An 11,716-nucleotide genomic window follows, 5' to 3' on the forward strand; every position below is an offset into this window, starting at 1 on the left:
ACTAGATCTGACCTGTTGGTTGAGGGGGTCACTTAGCTCTGTCTATCACTTGATGTTTATGATGTTTGCCATGCAAGCAGTCCTGCTTGGGAGCTTCACCAGGTTGATCCCTCATTTCCAGGTAAACCCAGGTGCCTCTCCTGGTGAGTCCTCCTGCATTTTCCATTGAACCAGGGTTGCTCCAGGTTTTCTTGCTCATGTTTAACCTGACGCTGTGAGACTTCCTGGTGCCCAGAGTCCATGCGGTTTCCTGCTGGGGCAGCCCCCTCCTGGGCTATCTACCACTGTGCCACTTTTGATGGTGAAGTGCTCTGGGCTGTTATCTGGATGATCTGGTTCCATGTGTATGGCCATGCCAAGCTGTTGCTTAATGTGTGTGCATCAGCTCTCCCAATGTTGACACAAGCTGCCAGATTTAAAGAAGGAAGACTTTGCAGGGAGTGACAGGGCTGTGTTGTTCTGATTTTATCTGGTACCTTAGGCCATGCCGGGTAGTTTGTTGTCCTTTCTTCCATTCCAGAGGGCGATGTAACTGAAGACTTGCTGGGCCATTTCAGAAGGCAGTTCATAGTCAGTCACATTGCTGTGGGTATGGAGTCACATGGAGACCAGTTCAGGTAAGAACAGCAGTTTCCTTCCCGAGACGAGATTTGTGAACTGGACAGATATTCACAAAAATTGACATTGGTTTTCACAGACATCATGAGACCTTGAATTCCAGGTTTCCATTGAATTCCAATGATCCCAGGAGCCATGCTCGGATTCAGAGCTGAGGGAGTCAGGCCATTACCTGAATCCCTGGATGACTAGTCCCAGTGCTAATTGCACCAGGCCTGATGAGAACAGTTTCGGTTTCTGCTCATGGCCACTATTACATGGGGTAAGGGGGAGGAAGCTGCTGTGTGGAACATGGGACTCCTCACGTGCAGCATCGAACTGAAACATCACTTTGGGTTCTACTGTTGTTCAATTCCCATTCAGATGGAGCAGCTTCCTTATCCAAGAATATCTCGTTGCAGATAACAGGAATATTCCGGATCAGTCACAGAATCACACAGTTTTTCTGGTGCAGGAGGAGGCTTTTCAGTGGATTGTATCTGCGCCATGTGCCTATCTCCTGCCTTTTCCTCATATCCCTACACATCATTTCAATCCAAATCACCATCCAATGCCCTCTTGAATGCATCAGTTGAACCAGCTCCACCTGTCTCAGGGAATGCATTCCATACCCTTACTGCTCGATATGTGAACAGGTTTCTCTCACACCACCTTTGTTTCATTTGGATATTGTCTTAAATCTATGCCCCTCATTCTTTTTTCTTTGACAAGCAGGAACAGCTTCTCACTATCCACTCGATCTGAACCCTCTTTCAAACTTCCTCTCAACCTTCATCTCTCTGAGGAGAACAGTCCCAACTGAGGGAAGGCATTTACATCCCCGTCTGACCTGGAACGGCATTGGTGCAGTCACAATGGGAGAGACAGTGCACCAGCTCTGAGTGGGGGAAGGGATTCAATCAGTTATTGATTCTGCTGCAGCACCAGTGGGTTCCCGCTGGGGAGAGACCTTTTAAATACTCAGACTGGGGGAAGTGCTTTAACGCTCCTGGGGAACTGATGTCCTATCAATGTGTTCACACTGATGAGAGACTGTTCAGGTGCTCTCATACTGGGACTCAAAATGAAAAAAATTCTAATTCCTGGAATCATCTTTGGAAACCCTTTCTGAATTCTCTCCAATACATTCATGCCTCTCCTATAATGAGATGCTCACAACTGTATACAATACTCCAGCTGAGGTCGAACAAGTGCATTGAGTAAGTTCAACATCAGCTTCAGACCATAAGACATAGGAGACCATTCAGCCCATTGAGTCTGCTTTGCCATTCAATGATGGCTGATACATTTCTCAACCCCATTCTCCTGCTTTCTCTCTGTAACCCTTGATCCCCTTGTTACCCAGGAACCTATCTACCTCAGTCTGAAATATACTCAGTGGCCTGGCCTCCACAACCTTCTGTGGCATTGAATTCCAGATTCCCCACTCTCTGATTGAAGAAGTTTCTCCTTATCTCCATTCTAAAACATCTTCCCTTTACTTTAAGGCTGTGCCCTCAGGTCCTAGTCTCTCCCACCAATGGAAACATCTTCCCAACATCGTCTCTGTCCAGGCCATTCAGTGTTCTGTATGTTTCAATTAGATCCCTCTCATCCTTCTAAACACCATTGAGTATAGACCCAGAGTCCTCAAACATTCCTCAAATGTTAAGCTTTTCATTCCTGGGTCCATTCTCATGAACTTCCTCTGAACACGTGCCAGGGCCAGTACATCCTTCCTGAGATATGGGGCTTAAAACTGCACACAACACTTTAAATGTGGTCTGACCAGAGTCTTATAGAGCCTCAGAATTACATCTTTGCTTTTATATTCAAGTCCTCACAAAATAAATATCATCACTGCATTTACCTTCCATCCTACTGACTCAACCTGCAAGTTTACCTTGAGAGGATCCTGGACTAGAACCAAGTCCCTTTGTCCTACAGACTTCTGAATTTTCTCTCCATTTAGAAAATAGTCCACACCTCTATTCTTCGTACCAAAGTGAATGACCTCACACTTTCCCATATTGTACTCCATCTGCCACTTATTTGCTCACCCTCCTAACTCGTCCAAATCCTTCTGCAGCCTGCAAACCCCCCTCCCCTCCACCTCCAATGCTACCTGTCCCTCTCCCTATCTTTGTATCATCTGCAAACTTAGCCAGAATCCCTTCGGTTCCTTCATCTGGACCGTTAATGTATAAAGTGAAAAGTTGTGGTCCCAACACTGAGCCTTGCGGAGCACTACCTGTCACCGTCTGCCATCCTAAGAGACCCTTTTCTCCCCTCTCTCTGCTTCCTGCCAGACACCTATCCATGTTAGCACCTTACCTCGAACATTGTGGGCCCTTACCTTACTCAGTAGCCCCCTGGGCAGCACTTTATCAAAGGCCTTTTTGAAGTCCAGCTTGATAACATTCATTGGATCTCCTTGGTCTGACCTGCTCATTACTTCCTCCAAGAATCTGAGCAGATTTGGTCAGGCATGGCCTCGTTCTTGCTGTTGTATTCTATGCCCCTGTTAATAAATCTGAGACCACTGTATTAACTGCTTCCTCCATCTGTCCTGCAATCTTCAATGATCTGTGCACATATACACTAAAGTCCCTCTCCTCCTGCATCCCTTTAGTGTGGTACCCCGTGTTTTATGTGGCCTCTCAATGTTCTGCTTAACAGTTCCCTTAATTGAACATCATCTGCCACCTACCCACCCACACCACCAACTTGTCAATGTCCTTTTGGAGCTCCACACTGCCCTCTTCACAGTTCACAATTCTTCCAAGTGTAATGTCACCTGCAAACTTTGAAATTATCCCCTACATCCACAAGATCCAGGTCATTAATAGAAATTAGGAAAAGTAAGGATCCTACAGCAGTCCACTGGGGAATTCCACTACAATCCTTCCTTCAAACCAAACAGCATCAATTGGCCAATTACTCTCTGTTCACTATCGCTTAACTAATTTGGTGTCCACTTTGCTACTGACCCTGATTTGCCATGACCTTTCACTTGCCTCACAAGTCTATTGTGTGGCACTGCATCAAACATCTTCTAGAAGTCCTTGCAGTCCTCATTAACTGCATTATCCTCATTAAACCTTTTTGTTACATGACTTCCAAAACTCCAGCACATTCATTAAACATAATTTCCCCTTTAGAAATCTGTATTGCCTCTTCTGAATTAACCCATAATTTTTCATGTGACGACTAATTCTAAACCCGAATAATTGTTCTAGAAGGTCCCCCACCACCAAAATTAATCCAATTGGTCAGTAAATGTTGGTATTATCTTGACAGTATTAATTGAACAAGGCCATAATGTTTGACTTCTCCTGTCTGCTGGCACCTCCCTTGAGTCCAAGGTAGACTAAACGATTATGATCAGTGCCACAGAATTTCTACCCTCACTTCCCTCAAAATGTTTTGGTGCATCTCATCCCCTCCTGGTGCCTTGTCAACCTTAAGTGTCAGCGACTAATCTAAAACTTCTTCCTTGTTATATTTTTACAGACAGTGTTCCCCTCTCTGTAACCAAGGTGTGGGCAGCATCTTCCTTTTGGAAAAACAGGTGCAAAGTATGAATTTAACCCCTTGACCCTGACCCTTGCTTCCCTTTTTTGATCTCCGATCGGCCCTTCTCCTCCTCCTTTAACTGCTGTCTTCGTGTTTATGTCAAAGTAGAAGACTTTGGGATTTCCCTTTATGTGAGTTGTTAGTCTTTTCTATTAGTTACTCTTTGCTTGTCCTTTTCACTTTTCCATCTCCCACCTAAAACATCGATATTCCTCTCTGTTCAAGTTACATTTCCTGCCTTATACTTGCTACGAACACACTTTTCCTTTCTAATGTTAATTTCTGCCTCCTTGGTCACCCAGGGAACTCTGGTTTTGTTTCTCCTAACTTTTGTATTACAGGGAATTACAGGGAATAGACCACCTCCAAACAGACCCCACCACCAGGGATATATTTCCCTCCCCACCCCAATCAGCATTCCGGAGAGACCACGCCCTCCGCGACTCCCACGTCAGGTCCATACCCCCCACCAACCCAACCTCCACTCCCGGCACCTTCCCCTGCAACTGCAAGAAGTGCAAAACTTGTGCCCACATCTCCCCCCTCACTTCCCTCCAAGGCCCCAAGGGATCCTTCCATATCCACCACAAATTCACCTGCACCTCCACACACATCATTTACTGTATCCGCTGCACCCGATGTGATCTCCTCTACATTGGGGAGGCAGGCCGCCTACTTGCGGAATGTTTCAGAGAACACCTCTGGGACACCCGCACCAACCAACCCAACCACCCCGTGGCTGAACACTTTAACTCCCCCTCCCACTCCGCCAATGACATGCAGGTCCTTGGCCTCCTCCATCGCCAGACCCTGGAGGGAGAGCGCCTGGAGGGAGAGCGCCTCATCTTCCGCCTAGGAACCCTCCAACCACACAGGATGAATGTAGATTTCTCCAGCTTCCTCATTTCCCCTCCCCCACCTTATCTCAGTCCTAACCCCCGGATTCAGCACCGCACTCTTGACCTGCAATCTTCTTCCCGACCTCTCTGCCCCCACCCCTTCTCAGGCCTATCACCCTCACCCTCACCTCCTTCCATCTCTCGTATTCCCAGCGCCCCTCCCCCAAATTCCCTCCCCCCTACCTTTTATCTCAGCCCACTTGGCACACCAGCCTCATTCCTGAAGGAGGGCTTTTGCCCGAAACGTCGATTCGCCTGCTCCTTGGATGCTGCCTGGCCTGCTGTGTTTTTCCAGCACTACATTTTTCAACTCTGGTCCTCCAGCATCTGCAGTCCTCACTTTCTCCTAATAGATCCCAAGCCATCTGTTCCTTGAAGGTGACCCATTAAACATTTAATGATCTTCCGGCCAACCGCTTATTCCAATCAATTCTGCTCCACATCCCTGCAGCCCCATTGAATCAGCTCTCTGCCAACTGACTTTTTTACTCTGGATTGTTACCTTTCACTCTCCACAACTTTCCAGAAAATTCTATTATTAAGATCACTGGCTCCTAAATGTTCCCCACTGACACTTGATCCACTTGGCCCACCTCATTTCCAAGGATCAGGTCCAACAATGCATCCTTCCTTGTTGGACTGGACACTTACTGGACATGAATTATCCCAAAAGCCATCTGGGAACACTTGCCCCTCACTGTTCGTTACCATCCCAGTTTTTATTTGAGTAAAGGAAGATCCCCATTTTAACTCCTCTGTATTGTTAACATTTCTCTGTCATTTCCCTGTATAATCTACATCTGTTCCACAAGTTACTGGTCTATAGACCAAGTCATGAAACTGCACCCTCTTTACCTCACAGCTCGAGGCAAGTTGACTCTGTCCTTGAACCCTCTGAGTCACCTTCCTCCTTCAGAACTGCAATGAACTTCTGAACTCATAATGTCACTCGTCCTCATTTCTTCCCCATTCTAACTTTCCTGAACAAGTTATGCACAGGAATATTTCACATTCAATCTTGTCCTTCCTTTAGCCAGGTTCTCCATCACTGCCACAACATCACAGTTCCACGTTGTAATCTTCATCTGTAATTCCCAACTTTATTGACAATGCCACATCCATTTATGGACGTGCATATTCCCTCTGTTATAGACTTCTTTTCTCTCTCCCTTACTGCAGCTTCACATTGTAACTTCCGGCTCTCTGTGCTCGGGCCAGCTGTATTCCAAAGGATTTTTCATTCTTGGCTCCCATGCCCCACCCAAGTTAATACAACGTGTTTTATAATTTTTTTGAATAATAAAAAGTATTTGATTTGCTGAGTAACTCACAAGTATACTCAAATGAAACTTCTCAATGGTTCTATTCATTTTGGTGCTAAAATAAATACTTCGAGATAAATGTCTGCACACTCTCAACACTTCCATGCAGTCTTTGCAAGGAATCTCATAAAAAGACAAAGACTACACAAAACACTATCTAGACAAACATAGATACAACTAGCAATCCGTACCCATGAACACCAACTCACCACTAAACGCCACGATCAGCTGTCCCCGATAGCCACACACACAGATGACAAGGACCACAAATTCGACTGGAACAACACAACGATCACAGGACAATCTAAACAGAGAATAGCCAGAGAATTTCTAGAAGCATGGCTCTCATCCACGGACTCCATCAATAAACACACAGACCCATACCCAATATACCGGCCACTACAACGGTCAACCGGAAGCAGCAGGAACAGAATCAAATAAATTCCAGAAGACACAGGACAGCAGCGTTTCACAGGAGGATCTAATGCACTGAAGATGTCCCCTAGCCAGGGGGGGGGAAATGTCTACAAATCAACTTCCCAGCTCAGCAGCACTTCACAGTAGGATCTGAAGCTGTGCTGATCCTTCCATTAGCTCTACCTTCTCAGTTCTGCCAGGTCATCCTGCCTCTCGATTGCCCACCCAATCAAACAATGTCATTTTTGAAATTGGTCACGGAGTTCCATGGACCTTCACTGGCACACCACAATTTAGAAATGTTGCCTTTAACACCCATGTAGACAAATCAGAAAAAGCAAAGGTTCTAAAACCGAACCTGGGAACACCTCTTTCAACTCGTCTCCAGTCTGAGAAATGCCTATCTATTCCTACTCTCTGTTTCCTACCTTTTAGCCAACTTATAATCTATGCTGCTATCAATCCCTAACATTTCTCATTTGCTAACCCAACCTGCCACGTGACACCGTATCAAATGGTCTCTGAAATTCCAAATAGACCACATCCACAGCACCTCCCTCATCCACTGTCTGTGTCACCTTGTAAAGAACTCAGTTGAATTTGTCAGGACATGACCTGCCCTTGACAATCTGTGTTGACGATCTGGTATGGTAAATGTTGGGATTTAGTTTCCTGTGGAAAATCTGTTGCCACCAGCTTTAAATATGTTGGACCATGGAGCATCCTTAACCCTCTGGGGAGAGAACTCCAAAAACTCACTGTTTCTCCTCATCTAAGCTTGAAATGTTTGGCCCCTAATCTTGACACTGGTGTCCCCATCTCATCGATTTCCTGAACAGAAGGTACAAGCTCTTAATATCTGCCCTGTCAAGCTCCATTTAGAAACATCAATGTCTCAATAAGGTCATCCCTCATTCTCCTAAACCCAGGGAATTTACTCCCCCTTCATCCCAGGCAACCTCCCAATCCCAGGGAACAATTTCATGAACCAGGAGGATTCTCTTCAGGTAGAAGTTCCGGTCAAATGGCGATCCTTCCTCCACCTTCTTCACAGTCACACTGACTGGATTAGTGACCCACCCCACCCCCCTCCATCTGGCCTGTGGGGCAGGCTCCAGCAGAGGCCATAGCTTTGATCAGCTGCTCACTGAACTGGTGTTAGGCCGAAGCCAGTAACAAGCACCAAGACGTCACTTGGCTGGTGGGGAGAAGGGCACTGCCTGTGAGATCCTTCAGTCTGGGCCACCTGGAAGTGGCTGCAGGCGGGGGGGGGGGGGGGGGTGCAAACTGCAACACATCTCCTTCTGGAACGTTCCTTTGTAAAGGAAGTCTGGAGGAAGATGCAGTCGGGGTTCATCCTGAGCAGCTCCATGACACGGGACTCTGTGCTTGACTCTGGACAGAACCCAACTGCTTTGTGACTGTGTACATTGAAAGATATTTTTATAAATATATTTTTTAAACTTAAAACAAAATCAAACAATTGCAGCTCAGCTGAAATGACGACCCTCCCACAATCACAATCCAGGATGATCTCAAGATCCTCTGATGATGGAGGGTCTCAGCTCAGTCCCGTCCTGGGAGACCCACCTTCTGGATCATGGATCACCCTGTGCCAGGCGATTTTCTTTCCCCACTGCACCTTGGCAGCAGCTGCCCTGAGCTGTGGTGCGTCCCTCAGCACGTAGTCCTAGACCTTGGAATGTGCCAGTCTGCAACACTCGGTCAGGGTCAACTCCTTGTTCTGGACTAACAGGTTTCAGGCAGATCAAGGATTGTCTTGAGCAATATTTTGTCTTTAAATAGAAACCCATTGGGTCATATTTAACCCCATGGCCCTCACTATGTTCCTCCTTTTCACATCTGCCTCCCTTTCCAGTCGCTGTGTTTGACCCAGAGACTTTAATGTTGCAGATTGCCTCTCCCTCCTGTTCCCTTATACTGACAGGAGCCAGCTCCAGGCTCTGTTCAGCTGATCAGAGACATTGGAGAAAGTTCGCACCTTTTCCCTGGACAATCCCCAGCGGCTCCCCGTTCAACTCCTCGGATTTGATTGGGATCTTTCAGCGGGAATAATATCCACCTGATCCCACTGGGAATGACCTCTTCCTGACATTAAAGAGGATCTGGGACTCAGTTCTTACTATCTGGTATTTTGTTGACGATTTTCCACGTTTTCCAACAGATGTGTAAAGAATAAACATGATCACAGCAACAGCTCGACCCTGGACACTGACTTCAGTGAATTTACAAATTGATCGATGATCCTCGGAGCCTTTTCAGACACACGGTACAGGACCGCCCCCGCCTGGCGAGGGACGGTACTGCGGCCCAATATCATTCAGTACCAATTCCATCCAGCAGATGGCGGTGACACACAAACAAATCCTGGAAATCTGAAATAAAATCAGAAAATGCTGCAAATCCTCAGTAGGTCAGGCAGCATCTGTGCAAAGAAAACCGGAGTTAACGGATAGTTAAACACTGGCGATATTGCATATCTTGAGAGAGATTCTGTGTAAATCTCCGCCCCAATCATACAAACAGCTCAGGAGAGGATGCTGTGTAAATGCAGATATGTGCCCTTTCAGTGTTTGGATTTCTCCCTCAGGATTTCATGTTCCGGGTGTAGAGTGAGAAATGGAACACAGAGAAATCCCAGCTCCAGACTGGGAAACAGGTGAAGAGATGGAGGATGGGACTGAAGCAGGGATTAAATGAAGGAAGGGGAGACACAAGATATTTAATTTACTTTTTATTTTCACCATCTGACATTTATATTTGTATCTGATTTATTGACAGATTGGTTGTGATGTTACAAAGTATAATCTCAGAATTCAATAACACATTCAGTAACATCCTGTTGTCAATGGGAGGTTTCTGACCCCAATCCCTGACCCAGACCCTCACCCGGGGGTCATTGTGACGTCAGGGAGGCCCCGCCCCTTTAACAGCTGATTCTCAGAAATTTGTTTAAATCCCTGGTCCCGAAGAAAGGATAAAGTTTCCCAGTGAATTTATTCCCAGTGAAGGTGTGGAGATGGAACTTGGTGTCTGCGTTGTAAAATGAAACTGTCCCAGATTCATAACTGAGATAAACTCCCACTTTCCTGGGGATCAGACCGACAGGGAGAGGGGATTGAGGAGAGGAGTTTATATAAAACTGATCCTGATCCCGCCCCAAGATCCAGAATCCATTCTCCGGGATCAGACTGACCAGTCTCTTCCTCTCCACAGACTCTGAAGCTACTCCCAGACTCCAGCCCCGATTCCCCCCCACCTCCACCTCCCAGTAATGTCTCCCCGATGTGAATCCCTCTGATCCCAGGGCACAGGGACAGTCCCAGTCTGTAAACCCCTTCTCGGTGTCAGGGAGACCCCTCCAGGTCCGGGTCAGGGTCAATCTCAAACTCTTCAGATCCTCAGAGACCTCGAGCCAGGGACTCGCTGTTTCCACATCCAGGGTCACAGAGACTGGGAGAGAAACACAGAGAATTAGAGACAGTCCCTGGGTCTCTGTGTGTGTGTGTGTGTGGGGGGGGGAGGGAGATGTTGTGTGTGTGGGGGGGGAGGGGGGATGTGTGTGGGGGGGTAGGGGGGATGTGTGTGTGGGGGGGTAGGGGGGATGTGTGTGTGGGGGGGGGAGGGGGGGTGTGGGGGGGAGGGTGTGTGTGTGGGGGGGAGGGTGTGTGTGGGGGGGGGATGTGTTTGTGGGGGGGAGGGGGAATGTGTGTGGGGGGGGGAATGTGTGTGTGGGGGGGAGCGGGAATGTGGGTGTGGGGGGAGGGGGGATGTGGGTGGGGGGGTAGGGGGGATGTGTGTGTGGGGGGGGAGGGTGTGTGTGGGGGGGGAGGGTGTGTGTGTGGGGGGGGAGGGTGTGTGTGTGTGGGGGGGGAGGGGGGAATGTGTGTGTGGGGGGGAGGGGGGAATGTGTTTGTGGGGGGGAGGGGGAATGTGTGTGGGGGGGAATGTGTGTGTGGGGGGGAGCGGGGATGTGGGTGTGGGGGGGAGGGGGGATGTGTGTGTGTGGGGGGAGGGGGGAGGTGTGTGTGGGGGGGGAGGGGGGATGTGAGTGGGTGGGGGGCAGGGGGGGATGTGTGTGTGGGAGGGGGGATGTGTGTCGGGGGGAGGGGGATGTGTGTGGGGGGAGGAGGGATGTGTGTGTGTGGGGGGGGGGGGTGTGTGGGGGGGGGGAGGGGGATGTGTGTGTGGGGGGGAGGGGGGATGTGAGTGGGTGGGGGGAGGGGGGGATGTGTGTGTGGGGAGGAGGGGGGTGTGTGTGGGAGGGGGGGAAGGAGGTTTGTGTGTGTGGGAAGGAGGGGATGTGTGTGTGGGGAGGAGGTGGGATGTGTGTGTGGGGAGGAGGGGGGTGTGTGTGTGGGGAGGAGGGGGTGTGTGTGTGGGGAGGAGGGGGTGTGTGTGTGGGGAGGAGGGGGGTGTGTGTGTGGGGGGAGGGGGGATGTGTGTGGGAGGGGAGGGGGATGTGTGTGGGAGGGGAGGGGGATGTGTGTGGGTGGGGGGGAGGGGGAATGTGTGGGTGGGGGGGAGGGGGGATGTGTGGGTGGGGGGGGAGGGGGGATGTGTGGGTGGGGGGAGGGTGGGATGTGTGTGGGGGGGAGGGGGGATGTTTGTGTGGGGGTGAGGGGGGATGTATGTGTGTGTGGAGGGGGGGGCGGGTGTGTGTGTGGGGGGGGTGTGCGTGTGGTGGGGGGGGTGGGAGGGAGTGTGTGGGGGGGAGGGGGGCTGTGTGTGTGGGGGCGGAGGGGGGCTGTGTGTGGGGGGGGGGAGGGGGGGATGTGTGTGTGTGGGGAGGGGAGGGGTGTGTGTGTGTGTGTGTGGAGGGGAGGGGAGATGTGGGTGTGGGGGGGGAGGGGGGATGTGTGTGGTGGGGGGGGGAGGGGGGAT

Source organism: Chiloscyllium punctatum, chromosome 30 (genome assembly GCF_047496795.1).
Source record: "Chiloscyllium punctatum isolate Juve2018m chromosome 30, sChiPun1.3, whole genome shotgun sequence".
Classification (NCBI taxonomy): Eukaryota; Metazoa; Chordata; class Chondrichthyes; order Orectolobiformes; family Hemiscylliidae; genus Chiloscyllium; species Chiloscyllium punctatum.